This window comes from Ranitomeya imitator, chromosome 3, assembly GCF_032444005.1.
Source record: "Ranitomeya imitator isolate aRanImi1 chromosome 3, aRanImi1.pri, whole genome shotgun sequence".
Classification (NCBI taxonomy): Eukaryota; Metazoa; Chordata; class Amphibia; order Anura; family Dendrobatidae; genus Ranitomeya; species Ranitomeya imitator.
In genome coordinates, this window is record NC_091284.1 from 416892670 (window position 1) to 416914549 (window position 21880).

The following is a 21880-nucleotide window of genomic DNA, read 5'->3' on the forward strand; positions in this document are numbered from 1 at the left end:
CGCTAAAAGCTCTCATTTTTCATATTTTCAGTGCAGTAATGCAGTTCAAATTTTGTGTTTTCAAGTTTGCATGTTTTGGCGCTGCAGTGTGCTGCCCTATTTACTTAAATATATACGAGTTGGCGACTCTGGGTTCAGCACCTGTTCACACTGTGTCTATGTTTGGATGTGCAGATCAGGTTTTTTGAAATGTATTCTCTAGCCTTCTGATCGTGCACTCCCCGCCTCCTAGCTTCAGGTGTTTTAATTATAATAGGTCCAATACCCCTCCACAGTGAGAGAGAATTTGAGTCCAAGGAGAGGTTTCACATGTACCCATTCAGATGGAGACGTTTATTCTCAGAGAGGTAGGTCAAGCGTAGGGCCTCGTATAAGAGAGATGCCTTATCGTGGCTACGAGGTACACATAAAATTGGCCATTTTTATGCGCTAAAAGCTCTCATTTTTCATATTTTCAGTGCAGTAATGCAGTTCAAATTTTGTGTTTTCAAGTTTGCATGTTTTGGCGCTGCAGTGTGCTGCCCTATTTACTTAAATATATACGAGTTGGCGACTCTGGGTTCAGCACCTGTTCACACTGTGTCTATGTTTGGATGTGCAGATCAGGTTTTTTGAAATGTATTCTCTAGCCTTCTGATCGTGCACTCCCCGCCTCCTAGCTTCAGGTGTTTTAATTATAATAGGTCCAATACCCCTCCACAGTGAGAGAGAATTTGAGTCCAAGGAGAGGTTTCACATGTACCCATTCAGATGGAGACGTTTATTCTCAGAGAGGTAGGTCAAGCGTAGGGCCTCGTATAAGAGAGATGCCTTATCGTGGCTACGAGGTACACATAAAATTGGCCATTTTTATGCGCTAAAAGCTCTCATTTTTCATATTTTCAGTGCAGTAATGCAGTTCAAATTTTGTGTTTTCAAGTTTGCATGTTTTGGCGCTGCAGTGTGCTGCCCTATTTACTTAAATATATACGAGTTGGCGACTCTGGGTTCAGCACCTGTTCACACTGTGTCTATGTTTGGATGTGCAGATCAGGTTTTTTGAAATGTATTCTCTAGCCTTCTGATCGTGCACTCCCCGCCTCCTAGCTTCAGGTGTTTTAATTATAATAGGTCCAATACCCCTCCACAGTGAGAGAGAATTTGAGTCCAAGGAGAGGTTTCACATGTACCCATTCAGATGGAGACGTTTATTCTCAGAGAGGTAGGTCAAGCGTAGGGCCTCGTATAAGAGAGATGCCTTATCGTGGCTACGAGGTACACATAAAATTGGCCATTTTTATGCGCTAAAAGCTCTCATTTTTCATATTTTCAGTGCAGTAATGCAGTTCAAATTTTGTGTTTTCAAGTTTGCATGTTTTGGCGCTGCAGTGTGCTGCCCTATTTACTTAAATATATACGAGTTGGCGACTCTGGGTTCAGCACCTGTTCACACTGTGTCTATGTTTGGATGTGCAGATCAGGTTTTTTGAAATGTATTCTCTAGCCTTCTGATCGTGCACTCCCCGCCTCCTAGCTTCAGGTGTTTTAATTATAATAGGTCCAATACCCCTCCACAGTGAGAGAGAATTTGAGTCCAAGGAGAGGTTTCACATGTACCCATTCAGATGGAGACGTTTATTCTCAGAGAGGTAGGTCAAGCGTAGGGCCTCGTATAAGAGAGATGCCTTATCGTGGCTACGAGGTACACATAAAATTGGCCATTTTTATGCGCTAAAAGCTCTCATTTTTCATATTTTCAGTGCAGTAATGCAGTTCAAATTTTGTGTTTTCAAGTTTGCATGTTTTGGCGCTGCAGTGTGCTGCCCTATTTACTTAAATATATACGAGTTGGCGACTCTGGGTTCAGCACCTGTTCACACTGTGTCTATGTTTGGATGTGCAGATCAGGTTTTTTGAAATGTATTCTCTAGCCTTCTGATCGTGCACTCCCCGCCTCCTAGCTTCAGGTGTTTTAATTATAATAGGTCCAATACCCCTCCACAGTGAGAGAGAATTTGAGTCCAAGGAGAGGTTTCACATGTACCCATTCAGATGGAGACGTTTATTCTCAGAGAGGTAGGTCAAGCGTAGGGCCTCGTATAAGAGAGATGCCTTATCGTGGCTACGAGGTACACATAAAATTGGCCATTTTTATGCGCTAAAAGCTCTCATTTTTCATATTTTCAGTGCAGTAATGCAGTTCAAATTTTGTGTTTTCAAGTTTGCATGTTTTGGCGCTGCAGTGTGCTGCCCTATTTACTTAAATATATACGAGTTGGCGACTCTGGGTTCAGCACCTGTTCACACTGTGTCTATGTTTGGATGTGCAGATCAGGTTTTTTGAAATGTATTCTCTAGCCTTCTGATCGTGCACTCCCCGCCTCCTAGCTTCAGGTGTTTTAATTATAATAGGTCCAATACCCCTCCACAGTGAGAGAGAATTTGAGTCCAAGGAGAGGTTTCACATGTACCCATTCAGATGGAGACGTTTATTCTCAGAGAGGTAGGTCAAGCGTAGGGCCTCGTATAAGAGAGATGCCTTATCGTGGCTACGAGGTACACATAAAATTGGCCATTTTTATGCGCTAAAAGCTCTCATTTTTCATATTTTCAGTGCAGTAATGCAGTTCAAATTTTGTGTTTTCAAGTTTGCATGTTTTGGCGCTGCAGTGTGCTGCCCTATTTACTTAAATATATACGAGTTGGCGACTCTGGGTTCAGCACCTGTTCACACTGTGTCTATGTTTGGATGTGCAGATCAGGTTTTTTGAAATGTATTCTCTAGCCTTCTGATCGTGCACTCCCCGCCTCCTAGCTTCAGGTGTTTTAATTATAATAGGTCCAATACCCCTCCACAGTGAGAGAGAATTTGAGTCCAAGGAGAGGTTTCACATGTACCCATTCAGATGGAGACGTTTATTCTCAGAGAGGTAGGTCAAGCGTAGGGCCTCGTATAAGAGAGATGCCTTATCGTGGCTACGAGGTACACATAAAATTGGCCATTTTTATGCGCTAAAAGCTCTCATTTTTCATATTTTCAGTGCAGTAATGCAGTTCAAATTTTGTGTTTTCAAGTTTGCATGTTTTGGCGCTGCAGTGTGCTGCCCTATTTACTTAAATATATACGAGTTGGCGACTCTGGGTTCAGCACCTGTTCACACTGTGTCTATGTTTGGATGTGCAGATCAGGTTTTTTGAAATGTATTCTCTAGCCTTCTGATCGTGCACTCCCCGCCTCCTAGCTTCAGGTGTTTTAATTATAATAGGTCCAATACCCCTCCACAGTGAGAGAGAATTTGAGTCCAAGGAGAGGTTTCACATGTACCCATTCAGATGGAGACGTTTATTCTCAGAGAGGTAGGTCAAGCGTAGGGCCTCGTATAAGAGAGATGCCTTATCGTGGCTACGAGGTACACATAAAATTGGCCATTTTTATGCGCTAAAAGCTCTCATTTTTCATATTTTCAGTGCAGTAATGCAGTTCAAATTTTGTGTTTTCAAGTTTGCATGTTTTGGCGCTGCAGTGTGCTGCCCTATTTACTTAAATATATACGAGTTGGCGACTCTGGGTTCAGCACCTGTTCACACTGTGTCTATGTTTGGATGTGCAGATCAGGTTTTTTGAAATGTATTCTCTAGCCTTCTGATCGTGCACTCCCCGCCTCCTAGCTTCAGGTGTTTTAATTATAATAGGTCCAATACCCCTCCACAGTGAGAGAGAATTTGAGTCCAAGGAGAGGTTTCACATGTACCCATTCAGATGGAGACGTTTATTCTCAGAGAGGTAGGTCAAGCGTAGGGCCTCGTATAAGAGAGATGCCTTATCGTGGCTACGAGGTACACATAAAATTGGCCATTTTTATGCGCTAAAAGCTCTCATTTTTCATATTTTCAGTGCAGTAATGCAGTTCAAATTTTGTGTTTTCAAGTTTGCATGTTTTGGCGCTGCAGTGTGCTGCCCTATTTACTTAAATATATACGAGTTGGCGACTCTGGGTTCAGCACCTGTTCACACTGTGTCTATGTTTGGATGTGCAGATCAGGTTTTTTGAAATGTATTCTCTAGCCTTCTGATCGTGCACTCCCCGCCTCCTAGCTTCAGGTGTTTTAATTATAATAGGTCCAATACCCCTCCACAGTGAGAGAGAATTTGAGTCCAAGGAGAGGTTTCACATGTACCCATTCAGATGGAGACGTTTATTCTCAGAGAGGTAGGTCAAGCGTAGGGCCTCGTATAAGAGAGATGCCTTATCGTGGCTACGAGGTACACATAAAATTGGCCATTTTTATGCGCTAAAAGCTCTCATTTTTCATATTTTCAGTGCAGTAATGCAGTTCAAATTTTGTGTTTTCAAGTTTGCATGTTTTGGCGCTGCAGTGTGCTGCCCTATTTACTTAAATATATACGAGTTGGCGACTCTGGGTTCAGCACCTGTTCACACTGTGTCTATGTTTGGATGTGCAGATCAGGTTTTTTGAAATGTATTCTCTAGCCTTCTGATCGTGCACTCCCCGCCTCCTAGCTTCAGGTGTTTTAATTATAATAGGTCCAATACCCCTCCACAGTGAGAGAGAATTTGAGTCCAAGGAGAGGTTTCACATGTACCCATTCAGATGGAGACGTTTATTCTCAGAGAGGTAGGTCAAGCGTAGGGCCTCGTATAAGAGAGATGCCTTATCGTGGCTACGAGGTACACATAAAATTGGCCATTTTTATGCGCTAAAAGCTCTCATTTTTCATATTTTCAGTGCAGTAATGCAGTTCAAATTTTGTGTTTTCAAGTTTGCATGTTTTGGCGCTGCAGTGTGCTGCCCTATTTACTTAAATATATACGAGTTGGCGACTCTGGGTTCAGCACCTGTTCACACTGTGTCTATGTTTGGATGTGCAGATCAGGTTTTTTGAAATGTATTCTCTAGCCTTCTGATCGTGCACTCCCCGCCTCCTAGCTTCAGGTGTTTTAATTATAATAGGTCCAATACCCCTCCACAGTGAGAGAGAATTTGAGTCCAAGGAGAGGTTTCACATGTACCCATTCAGATGGAGACGTTTATTCTCAGAGAGGTAGGTCAAGCGTAGGGCCTCGTATAAGAGAGATGCCTTATCGTGGCTACGAGGTACACATAAAATTGGCCATTTTTATGCGCTAAAAGCTCTCATTTTTCATATTTTCAGTGCAGTAATGCAGTTCAAATTTTGTGTTTTCAAGTTTGCATGTTTTGGCGCTGCAGTGTGCTGCCCTATTTACTTAAATATATACGAGTTGGCGACTCTGGGTTCAGCACCTGTTCACACTGTGTCTATGTTTGGATGTGCAGATCAGGTTTTTTGAAATGTATTCTCTAGCCTTCTGATCGTGCACTCCCCGCCTCCTAGCTTCAGGTGTTTTAATTATAATAGGTCCAATACCCCTCCACAGTGAGAGAGAATTTGAGTCCAAGGAGAGGTTTCACATGTACCCATTCAGATGGAGACGTTTATTCTCAGAGAGGTAGGTCAAGCGTAGGGCCTCGTATAAGAGAGATGCCTTATCGTGGCTACGAGGTACACATAAAATTGGCCATTTTTATGCGCTAAAAGCTCTCATTTTTCATATTTTCAGTGCAGTAATGCAGTTCAAATTTTGTGTTTTCAAGTTTGCATGTTTTGGCGCTGCAGTGTGCTGCCCTATTTACTTAAATATATACGAGTTGGCGACTCTGGGTTCAGCACCTGTTCACACTGTGTCTATGTTTGGATGTGCAGATCAGGTTTTTTGAAATGTATTCTCTAGCCTTCTGATCGTGCACTCCCCGCCTCCTAGCTTCAGGTGTTTTAATTATAATAGGTCCAATACCCCTCCACAGTGAGAGAGAATTTGAGTCCAAGGAGAGGTTTCACATGTACCCATTCAGATGGAGACGTTTATTCTCAGAGAGGTAGGTCAAGCGTAGGGCCTCGTATAAGAGAGATGCCTTATCGTGGCTACGAGGTACACATAAAATTGGCCATTTTTATGCGCTAAAAGCTCTCATTTTTCATATTTTCAGTGCAGTAATGCAGTTCAAATTTTGTGTTTTCAAGTTTGCATGTTTTGGCGCTGCAGTGTGCTGCCCTATTTACTTAAATATATACGAGTTGGCGACTCTGGGTTCAGCACCTGTTCACACTGTGTCTATGTTTGGATGTGCAGATCAGGTTTTTTGAAATGTATTCTCTAGCCTTCTGATCGTGCACTCCCCGCCTCCTAGCTTCAGGTGTTTTAATTATAATAGGTCCAATACCCCTCCACAGTGAGAGAGAATTTGAGTCCAAGGAGAGGTTTCACATGTACCCATTCAGATGGAGACGTTTATTCTCAGAGAGGTAGGTCAAGCGTAGGGCCTCGTATAAGAGAGATGCCTTATCGTGGCTACGAGGTACACATAAAATTGGCCATTTTTATGCGCTAAAAGCTCTCATTTTTCATATTTTCAGTGCAGTAATGCAGTTCAAATTTTGTGTTTTCAAGTTTGCATGTTTTGGCGCTGCAGTGTGCTGCCCTATTTACTTAAATATATACGAGTTGGCGACTCTGGGTTCAGCACCTGTTCACACTGTGTCTATGTTTGGATGTGCAGATCAGGTTTTTTGAAATGTATTCTCTAGCCTTCTGATCGTGCACTCCCCGCCTCCTAGCTTCAGGTGTTTTAATTATAATAGGTCCAATACCCCTCCACAGTGAGAGAGAATTTGAGTCCAAGGAGAGGTTTCACATGTACCCATTCAGATGGAGACGTTTATTCTCAGAGAGGTAGGTCAAGCGTAGGGCCTCGTATAAGAGAGATGCCTTATCGTGGCTACGAGGTACACATAAAATTGGCCATTTTTATGCGCTAAAAGCTCTCATTTTTCATATTTTCAGTGCAGTAATGCAGTTCAAATTTTGTGTTTTCAAGTTTGCATGTTTTGGCGCTGCAGTGTGCTGCCCTATTTACTTAAATATATACGAGTTGGCGACTCTGGGTTCAGCACCTGTTCACACTGTGTCTATGTTTGGATGTGCAGATCAGGTTTTTTGAAATGTATTCTCTAGCCTTCTGATCGTGCACTCCCCGCCTCCTAGCTTCAGGTGTTTTAATTATAATAGGTCCAATACCCCTCCACAGTGAGAGAGAATTTGAGTCCAAGGAGAGGTTTCACATGTACCCATTCAGATGGAGACGTTTATTCTCAGAGAGGTAGGTCAAGCGTAGGGCCTCGTATAAGAGAGATGCCTTATCGTGGCTACGAGGTACACATAAAATTGGCCATTTTTATGCGCTAAAAGCTCTCATTTTTCATATTTTCAGTGCAGTAATGCAGTTCAAATTTTGTGTTTTCAAGTTTGCATGTTTTGGCGCTGCAGTGTGCTGCCCTATTTACTTAAATATATACGAGTTGGCGACTCTGGGTTCAGCACCTGTTCACACTGTGTCTATGTTTGGATGTGCAGATCAGGTTTTTTGAAATGTATTCTCTAGCCTTCTGATCGTGCACTCCCCGCCTCCTAGCTTCAGGTGTTTTAATTATAATAGGTCCAATACCCCTCCACAGTGAGAGAGAATTTGAGTCCAAGGAGAGGTTTCACATGTACCCATTCAGATGGAGACGTTTATTCTCAGAGAGGTAGGTCAAGCGTAGGGCCTCGTATAAGAGAGATGCCTTATCGTGGCTACGAGGTACACATAAAATTGGCCATTTTTATGCGCTAAAAGCTCTCATTTTTCATATTTTCAGTGCAGTAATGCAGTTCAAATTTTGTGTTTTCAAGTTTGCATGTTTTGGCGCTGCAGTGTGCTGCCCTATTTACTTAAATATATACGAGTTGGCGACTCTGGGTTCAGCACCTGTTCACACTGTGTCTATGTTTGGATGTGCAGATCAGGTTTTTTGAAATGTATTCTCTAGCCTTCTGATCGTGCACTCCCCGCCTCCTAGCTTCAGGTGTTTTAATTATAATAGGTCCAATACCCCTCCACAGTGAGAGAGAATTTGAGTCCAAGGAGAGGTTTCACATGTACCCATTCAGATGGAGACGTTTATTCTCAGAGAGGTAGGTCAAGCGTAGGGCCTCGTATAAGAGAGATGCCTTATCGTGGCTACGAGGTACACATAAAATTGGCCATTTTTATGCGCTAAAAGCTCTCATTTTTCATATTTTCAGTGCAGTAATGCAGTTCAAATTTTGTGTTTTCAAGTTTGCATGTTTTGGCGCTGCAGTGTGCTGCCCTATTTACTTAAATATATACGAGTTGGCGACTCTGGGTTCAGCACCTGTTCACACTGTGTCTATGTTTGGATGTGCAGATCAGGTTTTTTGAAATGTATTCTCTAGCCTTCTGATCGTGCACTCCCCGCCTCCTAGCTTCAGGTGTTTTAATTATAATAGGTCCAATACCCCTCCACAGTGAGAGAGAATTTGAGTCCAAGGAGAGGTTTCACATGTACCCATTCAGATGGAGACGTTTATTCTCAGAGAGGTAGGTCAAGCGTAGGGCCTCGTATAAGAGAGATGCCTTATCGTGGCTACGAGGTACACATAAAATTGGCCATTTTTATGCGCTAAAAGCTCTCATTTTTCATATTTTCAGTGCAGTAATGCAGTTCAAATTTTGTGTTTTCAAGTTTGCATGTTTTGGCGCTGCAGTGTGCTGCCCTATTTACTTAAATATATACGAGTTGGCGACTCTGGGTTCAGCACCTGTTCACACTGTGTCTATGTTTGGATGTGCAGATCAGGTTTTTTGAAATGTATTCTCTAGCCTTCTGATCGTGCACTCCCCGCCTCCTAGCTTCAGGTGTTTTAATTATAATAGGTCCAATACCCCTCCACAGTGAGAGAGAATTTGAGTCCAAGGAGAGGTTTCACATGTACCCATTCAGATGGAGACGTTTATTCTCAGAGAGGTAGGTCAAGCGTAGGGCCTCGTATAAGAGAGATGCCTTATCGTGGCTACGAGGTACACATAAAATTGGCCATTTTTATGCGCTAAAAGCTCTCATTTTTCATATTTTCAGTGCAGTAATGCAGTTCAAATTTTGTGTTTTCAAGTTTGCATGTTTTGGCGCTGCAGTGTGCTGCCCTATTTACTTAAATATATACGAGTTGGCGACTCTGGGTTCAGCACCTGTTCACACTGTGTCTATGTTTGGATGTGCAGATCAGGTTTTTTGAAATGTATTCTCTAGCCTTCTGATCGTGCACTCCCCGCCTCCTAGCTTCAGGTGTTTTAATTATAATAGGTCCAATACCCCTCCACAGTGAGAGAGAATTTGAGTCCAAGGAGAGGTTTCACATGTACCCATTCAGATGGAGACGTTTATTCTCAGAGAGGTAGGTCAAGCGTAGGGCCTCGTATAAGAGAGATGCCTTATCGTGGCTACGAGGTACACATAAAATTGGCCATTTTTATGCGCTAAAAGCTCTCATTTTTCATATTTTCAGTGCAGTAATGCAGTTCAAATTTTGTGTTTTCAAGTTTGCATGTTTTGGCGCTGCAGTGTGCTGCCCTATTTACTTAAATATATACGAGTTGGCGACTCTGGGTTCAGCACCTGTTCACACTGTGTCTATGTTTGGATGTGCAGATCAGGTTTTTTGAAATGTATTCTCTAGCCTTCTGATCGTGCACTCCCCGCCTCCTAGCTTCAGGTGTTTTAATTATAATAGGTCCAATACCCCTCCACAGTGAGAGAGAATTTGAGTCCAAGGAGAGGTTTCACATGTACCCATTCAGATGGAGACGTTTATTCTCAGAGAGGTAGGTCAAGCGTAGGGCCTCGTATAAGAGAGATGCCTTATCGTGGCTACGAGGTACACATAAAATTGGCCATTTTTATGCGCTAAAAGCTCTCATTTTTCATATTTTCAGTGCAGTAATGCAGTTCAAATTTTGTGTTTTCAAGTTTGCATGTTTTGGCGCTGCAGTGTGCTGCCCTATTTACTTAAATATATACGAGTTGGCGACTCTGGGTTCAGCACCTGTTCACACTGTGTCTATGTTTGGATGTGCAGATCAGGTTTTTTGAAATGTATTCTCTAGCCTTCTGATCGTGCACTCCCCGCCTCCTAGCTTCAGGTGTTTTAATTATAATAGGTCCAATACCCCTCCACAGTGAGAGAGAATTTGAGTCCAAGGAGAGGTTTCACATGTACCCATTCAGATGGAGACGTTTATTCTCAGAGAGGTAGGTCAAGCGTAGGGCCTCGTATAAGAGAGATGCCTTATCGTGGCTACGAGGTACACATAAAATTGGCCATTTTTATGCGCTAAAAGCTCTCATTTTTCATATTTTCAGTGCAGTAATGCAGTTCAAATTTTGTGTTTTCAAGTTTGCATGTTTTGGCGCTGCAGTGTGCTGCCCTATTTACAGTGGAGAGTAAGACTGCCTAGTGCAGTCGAAGCATGTTGACTAAGTGCAGCCCACCATGTAAATTTTTCTTTTGTATGCACTATATTTTCTTTTGAAAAAGAAAAGGAAAATCCAGTCCTTTTGAGCCGGACTCCAATTTTTTCTATTTTCCTTTTACAAAAAGCCCTCCAGAATTTGGACACAAATTGTACCCCTCTATCAGAAACAACACTCGAAGGCACACCATGCAACCGCACCATGTGTTTAACAAACAACCTCGATAGTGTTTCAGCAATAGGCAGGCTTGCTAAAGGTACAAAATGTGCCTATTTACTGAATCTGTCCACCACCACCCAGGCCACAGTTTTGCCATTGTAAGGAGGGAAATCAGTGATAAAGTCCATGGACAAATGAGTCCAAGGTCGATCCGGAATTGGCAATGGCACCAATTCCCTGGCCGGCCAGTTATGGGAACTCTTAGCCTGGGCACAAGTATCACAAGCAGACACAAACACGGCAACATCAGAGGCCATAGAGGACCACCAAAACAGCCTAGCAATAGCTCTTCGAGTGGCGCAACTCCTGGAGCACCCTCAACTGGTACTGAACAGGGACGAAGAGCTTGTTATCAGGCAATGATGGAGGAGCAAGAGACTGAGCCTCATGAATCTCCTGCTCCAATTCTGAGGACACTGCTGCAATGACCACCCCATGCAGAAGAATGGAGGAAGGAGGTTCTGAAGGTGATATCAGATCCAAGCTATGAGACAAGGCATTGGCCTTGACATTTTTGGAACCAGGTTGAAAGGTGATGAGAAAATGAAAGCATGAGAAAAAGTGACCACTTCACCTATCTAGGAGTTAACCGTTTGGCAGACTCAATGTAGGACAGGTTCTTGTTGTCAATAATCACCATGATCCAATGAACAGCTCCCTCCAAAAAGTGCCTCCATTCTTCCAAAGCCAACTTGATGGCCAATAACTCCCGATTCCCGACATTGTCATTTCTCTCTGCAGGAGAGAATTTCTTAGACAAAAGGGCACAGGGTCTCAGATTAGTCAAAGTCGCGGGTCCTTGGGACAACACCGCCCCCACCCCCACCTCCGATGTGTCCACCTCAACAATAAACGGTTCAGACGGATCGGGCTGGACCAAAACAGGAGCAGACATAAAGCATTCCTTTAATAAAGAAAATGCCGCAACCGCTGGAGCTGACCAGTTTTTAAGATCAACCCCCTTACGAGTAAGATCCATGAGGGGCTTGACCACCTGTGGAAACCCCTTAATGAATTTCCTCCAGTAATTGGCAAACCCCAAAAAACGCTGAAGACCCTTCAGGTCTCTGGGTTGCACCCAATCCACAATGGCCTGTACCTTCCGAGGGTCCATACAAAACACCTTGGCAGACAAGATGAACCCCAAAAAAGAGTTCTCCAATAACCTATGGAGAACTGCACATAGATGACCCATGTGATCTTGTTTGTCTGATGAGAATACCAGGATATCATCTAAGTAAACCACCATAAAGCGCCAATGAAATCAGAAAATACATGGTTAATAAACTTCTGAAAGACGGCTGGTGCGTTAGTGAGACCAAAGGGCATAACCAAATTCTCAAACAAACCCTCAGAGGTGAGAAATGCCATTTTCCACTCATCCCCTTCCTGAATACAGATAAGGTTAGCTGCACCCCTGAGGTCCAATTTAGAAAACCACTTGGCCCCAGATAATTGGTTAAACAAATCAGGGATGAACGGAAGGGGATAAGTATTTCTCACTGTGATCTTATTTAATTCCCGAAAATCGAGGAATGGGTGTAAACCACCATCTTTATTTTTTACAAAAAAGAATAAAAAGAATCCAGCCACCACTGGAGAGACAGAGGGGCATATATGACCCTTATGTATGCTTTCAGAGATATATTTTTTCATAGCGGTACGCTCTGGGACGGAGAGATTGTACACATGGGCCTTGGGCAATTTAGCACCCGGAATCACAATCAAAAGGGCGGTGGGGTGGTAAGACCTCGGCCTGATTTTCAGAAAAAACATCCTCAAAATCCTTCAGGTACTTCAGAATACCTTCCAGACTTGTGGATGACACCAGTTCAGAGGTAAGACAACCTTTAACACAATTAGGACCCCATTTAACAATGTCCCGAGATTCTCAGTCAATCACAGGATTGTGTAACTGTAACCAAAGAAATCCCAACACCAGTCTCGCAGGAAGTTTGTCGAGAACAAAGCATGAAATATGTTCCTGGTACAATGATCCCACCTTAAGGAGGAACTCTTCCGAGACAAATTTAATAACATTCTTAGCCAACGGTGTTTTGCCAATGGCCACAATATAAATAGGAGTCTCAAGCCTAACTGTCCCTAACTTTCACTTGGTCACCAAGTTAGAGTCAATAAAGTTCATGGACGACCCGCAGTCCACGAAAGCAGAAGTGAGCGTGAAGCAATTCCTACAACAAAGTTCCACTTCCAACAATATTTTATGAAATGATGAAAAAAGCACCTGAGAGTCTGGGTGACCTCCTCGGTAGTCACCCAGACTTAGGCGTTTCCCGACACTTTGCAAGTCGGTGGGCAGGAGGGGCAGTCCTTTTTTCCAATGTCCGGGATTTCCACAGTAGAAACACAATTTTCCTTCGCGTCACAGTCTTCTCTCTTTCTCCCTGAAGTTGATGGCCCCCACCTCCATAGGTTCAGAAGGTGGCATAACAACAGGAGTAGCAGGAAGCAATTGAACCTCTCGCTGCACTACACCTCTCTCCCGCGGCCTTTGATCCATACGGACAGCCTGAGTCATGGCCTCCTCCAAGGAGCAGGGTGGTGGATGGAGAGCCAGAGCATCCTTCAGGTGATTCCTGGAACCTCATTGGACCATCGTCGGAACTCGGAGCAATACCATTTGGCCGAGAGCTTACCCTGAAAGAGACCCATGATAATGTCCTCCGCCACTCTGATCCGGTCTGGTTCATCAAAAATAAGTCCTAATGCCTCAAAGAACCTATCAACAGACATACGTTTAGGGGCAGTGTCAGGTAAAGATTAAGCCCACGATTGAGGTCCCTCCCGAAGTAAGGAAATAATTATCCCCACCCACTGACTCTCATTACCAGAGGATCGGGGTCTAAGAGAAAACAGCAACTTACAACTCTCCCTGAACGTAGAGAGCTTCTCCTTTTCTCCGGGGAAGGTATCTGGGAGCCTGACCGTAGGTTCAGGAGAGTGCAGCGAAACATCAACGGTGTCAGAGTGCTTACAGACAGATTGACAAATAGATCCCTTAAGAGATTTAACCATTTCAGAATTCTCCCTCTGCAGTTGGTTATGAAACGTGACCAGAGCCCTACAGACCACAGACAAATCCTACATTATCTGTGTCAAACTAGACATCTGATCTGCCAAGGTATGGAGCGGATCCATAGAAAGAGGAGCAGAGAAAAAAGAACTGTCTGTTTTGGTCAGTTATAATGTCACGCTGCTGCAATGCAGGTAAATGCAAGCTCCACTAGAGTGGAGGAAGGATAGCACACAGCAAGACCAGACCTTCAATGCACCGGCGAGGCCACCACCAGGTGGCAGCAGAATAGTCAAAACAAGCCAGGTCGATATAAGACTGTAGCGCAGTACTAAAGGAGTAAGCAAACAGAGTCAACAACAAGCCAAACGGGTCAATACTGGTCAGAAGCAGATATGACAAAGACAAGAGACAAAACCACAGGTCAGGGTCCAAGCCAAGTAAAAACCAGAGAGTTAATACATGAAAGGAAAACACTGAGTCAGGAAGAAAAGAGGGGAAAAACAGACACAGGTTCAGTAAGCAAGCCGCAGGACAAATCAGGGTAAACGGAGTCAGCTACACACGCCGTAGGCAGAAACTATAACTGATATTGTCTGCAGGATGCAGCAGAGATAAATAGCAAACCTGAGTCCAGACTGAGGCTGAGAAAGTTAAACCCTGGCATGACCAGACCGGAAAAAGGGGAAGACAGGACTCAAAACCCGGTCTGGATCATGACACCTCTTAACCCATGTGTTTAATAATGTTACCCAAAGAAGCCCAATTTGATCTATGCTTTAGGTCTACCTGATTGATAAAAAAGGATGCAAAAAAATAGATAGATAGATAGATAGATAGATAGATAGATAGATAGATAGATAGATAGATAGATAGAAGTTTCATAAATTTTCTAAATCGGCAAAAGTGGTGCAAGCTCTCTAGACTGCCTAAACAGTTTTCTCACTTTTAAAAAAGTTATTACATTTTAAATTTTTACCAATGGAAACAACTACCAAGCTAAAATGTTTGCGTCATCATAAAAGTTCAAAGGTGCATAATCCTGTGAAAACCTTTGAGCACAGTGTTGACAATTTTACATAGATGCAAGATAAAGCCATGATAAAGTGAAATGAGGAGAGCAAAAAATCGGAAAGAAGAGGGGGAGTTAAAAAAAGTAATGTAGGGAAAGTATAAATTAGAGGGTAGGAGGGACAAATGAAGGAAGTTGGAAGGGTGTTTTGTTATGTTACATAGTTATCTATCTCAGAGGCTGGTACAAGAGATATCAATAAGCAAAAGGCCGACAAGTAGGATAAGTGTCTCAGTGATTGATAGGCTGCTGTACACACACATAGCAGCCCTGCCCTGCCTCAGGCTTTGTTTAATTATGCACCTGTGCCTCAGCCTGTCTCACTCTTCATCTGTGGTACTGGATGGGCAGTGTGGAGGTTGGATCCGAAATGTCTGTCTGGACCTGGTCAACCTTTATCCTCGCTTGCCTACTCTGGCGCCATGGGGGTGACTCAGTAATGCTCCAGGTACAGCATGCTTTTAATGTGGTCTTGCTTTTAGTCCATTTAGGAGGCCTTTATGGCACAGCAAATATAAAAAATGTAGTGTAGGACTGCCCCAATATGAGATTGCCGTGAAGAGGCGGGGTGGCTCAAAGAATTGATCAATTGTTTGCTAAATGTCTCATTTTGAAAATATAGTTAGAAATTAATATGTGCATTTGCACTTTATGTATTGCGTCTTAACCTTAGGCTGCGCTGGCTTCTCCCCTCTTTTGCTCCGGTGTTTTGTTATGTTACATAGTTATCTATCTCAGAGGCTGGTACAAGAGATATCAATAAGCAAAAGGCCGACAAGTAGGATAAGTGTCAGTTTGAATACTGGTCATTAAGCATACGGAACAGGTCAGATTTCCATTTTCATACATAATAATGAATAGCATAATGGATAGACTGTTCAGTGACTAAAAAAACAACTAAAATAAGACTGTGAGGGCATGTTCCACAAACGTGTTCAAGGGATGTAATAGAATATGAAGGGTTATAAATTAGTAGGAAACTCATGAGTTCATAAAATTCATCATTGCTTACTTAGCATATATCTAAAATTTCCTGACTGGGGTCAGTAAGTATTTGTCAGAGTAAACTAAAAAAGAAAAAAAAAAAAAAAGACAAGGGAGTGTCAAATTAATAAATTGTGGCTGAGATGGTTGAGAAATCCATGAGTCCAAACGAAATGCATTAGGCAGCGTGAGGGGAATTTTTGTTCTAGTGTCTACCACACAATGTTAAGGTGGCCACTTAGTAATAGTATCAGAGGTATTTTTCAAGGGAGACAAAGGAAATATGATGATAATAATGGGTAGGGTGCTCAAAAATAATACATAAGATAATTCAATATGGGAAAAATAGTAATTTTAGTAGCATAATCATAATAAGTTAATGTGGACCAGCAAGACATTGTCCTTATCACAACATAGATGTGCAATTAGCTGTAAATAAATAGTTGTATAAGTGGGTGATCTAGGTGATCTGAACCACTAAAAATCTAGGGGTCTTAAGTATCACTAAAATGGATGGACTGAATGGAGAGCACAGGCACCATTATGGATCATTGAAATGTGGAGGGCATGTGACTTTTTTAACCCCTTCTTGATATGTGATGAACATTTATACCACACATTGGGTGCAAGTGTATGAAGTAGGCTCGAAAGCTAAGCCCGCTCTATACATGTTGTGGCAGAATATAACTGAGGCAGTTTAATCTGCTCAGATATTAATGTAAAAAATGACTGCTGCATCTAATTGGTTAGATGGAGCATCCCGTGTCACAACTGCAGGTTGCCATTACAATGTCATGTCTGCCACATTTGTATACCTATTAAAGCCTCCTTCAATGTCTAATAATAAGAGATTGCTAAAAAATAAATAAAATGAAAGCTACCAAATATACAGTTATGTGAAAACGTGTTTGTCACCTTCCTGATTTCCTAATCTTCTCCATCTTTGTCACGCTTAAATGTTTCAAGTCATCAAACAAATTTAATTATTAGACAAAGATAACACAAGTAAACACAAAACACAGTTTTTAAATGAAGGTCTTTATTATTGAGGGAAAAGGAAATCCAAACCTACAGAGTCCTGTGTGAAAAGGGGATTGCCCCCTAAACCTAATAACTGGTTGGGCCATCCTTAGAAGAAACAACTACAATCAAGCATTTGTGATAACTGACAGGGAGTCTTTTACAACGTTCTGGAGGAATTTTGGCCCACTCATGTTGCAGATTTGTTGTAATTCAGCCACATTGGAGGGTTTTCAAGCATGAACTGCTTTTCTGAGGTCATGCCACAGCATCTCAATTGGATAAGGTCAGTACTTTGACTAGACCACTCCAAACTCTTAATTATGTTTTAAGCCATTCAGACATTGACTTGCTGGTGTGCTTTGAATCACTGTACTGCTGCATAACAGATGTGCGCTTCAGCTTGAGGTCACGAACAGATGGCCGGACATTCACCAGAATTCATGGTTCCATTTACCACAGCAAGTCTTCCAGGTCCTGAGGCAGCAAAATAGCCCCAGACCATCACACTACCACCACCACGTTTTACTGTTGGTATGATGTTCCTTTTCTGAAATGCTGTGTTACTTCTGCACCAAGTGTAATGGGACATACACCTTCCAAAATCTTCAGCTTTTGTCTTGTCAGTCCACAGAGTATTCTCCCAAAAGTCTTGGGGATCATCAAGATGTTTTCTGGCAAAACTGAGACGAGCCTTTATGTTCTTATTGCTCAGCAGTGGTTTTCATCTTGGAACTCTGACATGTAGGGCATTTTTGCCCAGTCTTTCTTCTGGTAGAGTCATGGACACTGACTTTAACTGAGGCAAGTGAGGCCTGCAGGTCTTTGGATGTTGTTGATGTGTCTTTTGTGACCTCTTGGATCAGTCGTCGCTCTTAGGGTAATTTTGGTCGGCCGGCCACTCCTGGGAAGGTTCACCACTATTTCATATTTTCACTATTTGTGGTTAATGGCTCTCACTATGGTTCACTGGTGTCCCAAAGCTTTAGATATTGCTTTATAACCTTTTCCAGACTGATAGATCTTAATTATTTTGTTTCTCATGATGTCTAACTTTTGAGGATCTTTTGCTCAACTTCACTTTGTGATGCAGGTCTTATTTAAGTGATTTCTTGATTGAGAACAGGTCTAATCAAGCCGGGGTGTGGCTAGGGAATTTGAAATCAGCTTCCCAAAGACGCGATAAACCACTGTTAATTTATGTTTTAAGGCAGGGGTGATTACTTTTTCACACAAGGCTCTGTAGGTTTGGATTTCTTTTTCCCTTAATAATAAAGACCTTCATTTAAAAACTGCATTTTGTGTTTACTTGTGTTATCTTTGTCTAATATTTAAATTTGTTTGCTGATCTGAAACATTTAAGTGTGACAAACATGCATAAGAATAGGAAATCAGGAAGGAGGCAAACACTTTCACACAACTGTATTTACCTCGAATGGTGTACAGCCTTCTAAAAAATGAACTAAAGAAAAACAATCAAAAGATATTATTGTTTTTTTTTTCAGTTCAACTCCACACGCGTTTTTTTTTTTTCATTTTTAGATACATTGGATGTTAAATACAAAAAAACCTACAACTAGTAAAAAAAACAACGATAAAGTTCTCATACAGCTATGTTGACGAAAAACTAGCTTTGATAAAAATGATGGCCAAGGTGTAAAGCGGTCAATGGTAATTACGGAGATCTCACCAAGTTAAAATAGAAAAGAAATAAGTAGTGGAAAAAGGGGTTGAGTAAGGGTCATCAGGATATGGTCTGTGAGCATGCACAGTTTATAAGCCAAACATTTATCTCTCCACTATACGTTATCCTGGCTGCTGTACATAATAATCTTTATTTTTATATAGCGCTAACATATATTTACAGTTTGCACACATTATCATTGCTGTCCCCATTGGGGCTCACAATCTAAATTCCCTATCAGTATGTAGTTGGAATGTGGGAGGAAACCGGAGTACCCAGAGGAAACCCACGCAAACACGGTGAGAACATACAAACTCCTTGCAGATATTGTCCTTGATGGGATCTGAACCCAGGACTCCAGCGCTGCAGTGTTATCCACTGAGCCACCGTGCTGCCCATGCACATTAGTATTTTGGTTAATATTAATGTAAGTATTGCTTAAAAACCTTAATAAATTTGGTGCTGACCATTTGTAACAGGATGACATTTTGCTTAGTGAATTGCCCTAAGCATGTCAATATGTAATGATTTCTTAATTTTATTTTTTATTAACCCTTTTTACTGCTTTGCACATTTGCAGTGCTGCTAATATGCAATTATTGCTTTGTAAGTAACATAAAGCTGATATCTTTGATCCTGGGTGTTTAACCCCTCAGGGTATATGCACGTGATGTCTTCCACCTTCAACCTGCGTGAAAAAAAGTGCTAACAAAATGCCAACAAGAATGCAGTTGCTGTGTGTATATTCAGTCTTTTTCATCTTTTAATTGCTTTGGGCTTCCAAAGTGGTTAAAAGAAGGATAAGACGGTTCAGGAAAAACACAGTTGATGTTTTCCTGAATCGTCTTTTGCAAGAAAGTACACATACCCAGAGATGTCATTACCAATAGTGACTGCAGTATCAGAGTGATTAGGCAAGGCAGGGGCTCGGTTGGCACCCGCTGCTGGAGAAATGCACGTTGCTGATAGATTGCTATTTCAGCCATCGAAATAGAATTAATTAGTCCTTCTTAAAACCAATAAAATTATTAAAAACAAGGACAGACTGGTTATTTTTGATCATTCCTTCTACCATGAAAAGGAATAAAAGGTAATGAATAAGTCATTTGCAACCAAAAATGGTACCAATAAAAAATCATCAGAAAGGCAAGTCCTCACAAAGTTCAGTAGATGGTAAAAGCCCCCAAAATGATGGCTCAGAGAATATGGTGACACAAAATCATGTTATTTAAAAAAAAAACAACATGTTTTTATTGTACAAAAGTAGCAGACAAAAATGAATATGTATTTAGTATAGCTGTAATTTTATCAATCTGGCCAATCTGCCGAATTAAGCTAACATGTCAGTAAGTTAGGCTTAATGTATGTGAAAAAAAATAATGGACCGATTTTCATCAGTGCTTTGGATCCGAGTTTCATTCAGTGTCAGCTTTTGGGTATGTACACACGCTGCAGAGTACTCTGCGGATTTTTCCGGACTGATTTGGGTAATTCCGCAGGTAAACCGCACTGTGGATTTCCTGCGGAATTACGGCGATTTTTTTTGCGGATTTTGTGCGGATTCCATCTGTGGTTTTACACCTGCGGATTCCTGTTATGGAGCAGGTGTAAACCTTTAGGGTTGTGGATTTTGCTGCGGATCTGCAGTGGATTGGCCTCTGTGTATTCTCAGCAGTTTTCCCTGAGTTAACAGTACCATGTAAACCTATGAAACACAAAATCAGCAGTGCACATGCTGCGGAAAAAAACACGCGGAAACGCTGCGTTGTTTATTCCGCAGCATGTACATGGTACAAATATCTCTGCTTGCTGTCATCTGCTGCCTATCATCCTGCAACAATTCTTTTAATGTGCCTGCTGAATGTTTGCTAAACTCATTTGCTGTACTATATTAAATACTTACTGCTGCACATCCATGCTGGGGTCATAGGAGATATTATCTTGTGCAAGGAGGTGTTAGAGCATATGGTTGTAGCCAGGCTCAGTGCCTTTGATCATGTAACCTCCCCCGGGGTGTTGGTCAATTGCTAATTTATCCCCAATCAGGTCCCACAATCCCTCTCATCTGATCCTTTACTCAGTCCTATAAATTTAGTAGCATCTTAAGGGGTGCATGCGTGTGGGGTCAGGCATGCGCATCCCTGCAGCAAAGCATCACAAAGCTAAGCATACAGACGCCGCAGTTAGTCATGGCAGGAGTCAGGACCCTACTCTATGGATCTGTCTCTTCTGAGTATGTCTGCTGAGAAGCACTTCTTATTACTTGGACCTAGCTTTTCTAATAACCCATCTTACTCCTTCATCATGTTTACATATGCCCTTACAGTGTTTGCTCCACTAATCCTCTCTCTCCTTCGCTATCCACAAACCCCAGCACCCTCTAACCAAATAATCATCTCCACTGCACTCTTACCTCTCCACCTGTCCTCCTCTGCTGACCTGCTCCTCAACCTCAAATCTGTCCTAATAAAACACAAAACAAGCTGGCCACTCTCCTTCTCCCACCTGCTCTACCTTTCTCTGCTTCTCCTCACTGCTGGCGACATATCTCCCAACCCTGTCCTCCCACAGCTCTTACCTCCCATGCCTACCCCCTCCTATCGCTCCCTATCTAATACAAACTAACGCAATCTTTCCAACATAAAATCCGTGCCCCTGACGCCCACCCCCCTGCTCCCTCTCTCTGGAGCACTCTGGAATGCCCGCTCAATCTGCAATAAGCTTCATGTGATTCATGACCTTTTTCTCTCTCACAAGCTTGCCTTCCTTGGCCTCACAGAAACATGGCTAACACCCTCTGACACTGCCTCCCCTGTTGCGCTGTGTTACGGCGGCCTCCACTTCACCCACACCCCTCGCCCCGGCAACAGATATGGTAGCGAAAGGGTCTTCCCCTTTCTTCTAACTGCACCTTTAACCCAATCCCACCTCTACCCTCCCTTTTCCTCCCCTCTTTTGAAGTCCACTCTATCCGCATCTACTCTCCCTCCAACCTCCAAGTGGCCATCATATACCAATCTCCAGGCCCAGCCACTGCCTTTATTGACCAATTCTCCATCTGGCTTCTTCCCTTTCTCTCTGCTGACATTCCCACCATCATCATGGGCGACTTCAACATCCCCACTGATACCCCTCAGTCAACAGCCTCCAAACTTCTGTCCCTTATTTCATCTTTTGGACTTACCCAGTGGTCCTCCGCAGCCACCCACACAGAGGGACATACATTAGACCTTGTCTTCCCCCGTCTCTGCTATCTATCTAACTTCACCACCTCCCCTCTCCCTCTATCCAACCACCATCTGCTCACTTTCTCATCCCTGTCCTCCTCACCGGTCACCCATGTCCAGCAACATGCACATCCCCACAGAAACCTTGCACACCTAAACTCCCACACGCTCTCTGACTCTATCCTACCACTGACATCAATATCCTCACTCCACGACCCAGACACTGCCACTGCTTTCTACAATGCCACTC

General features: G+C 42.6%; 1 protein-coding gene across 3 annotated transcripts in view; it reads right to left on the minus strand.

Moving 5' to 3' along the window:
- The window catches only part of LOC138670128 (bone morphogenetic protein 8A-like), a 213992-nt gene that overhangs the window by 54945 nt on the left and 137167 nt on the right, over nucleotides 1-21880 (minus strand). The gene's annotated exons all lie outside the window — the stretch shown is intronic.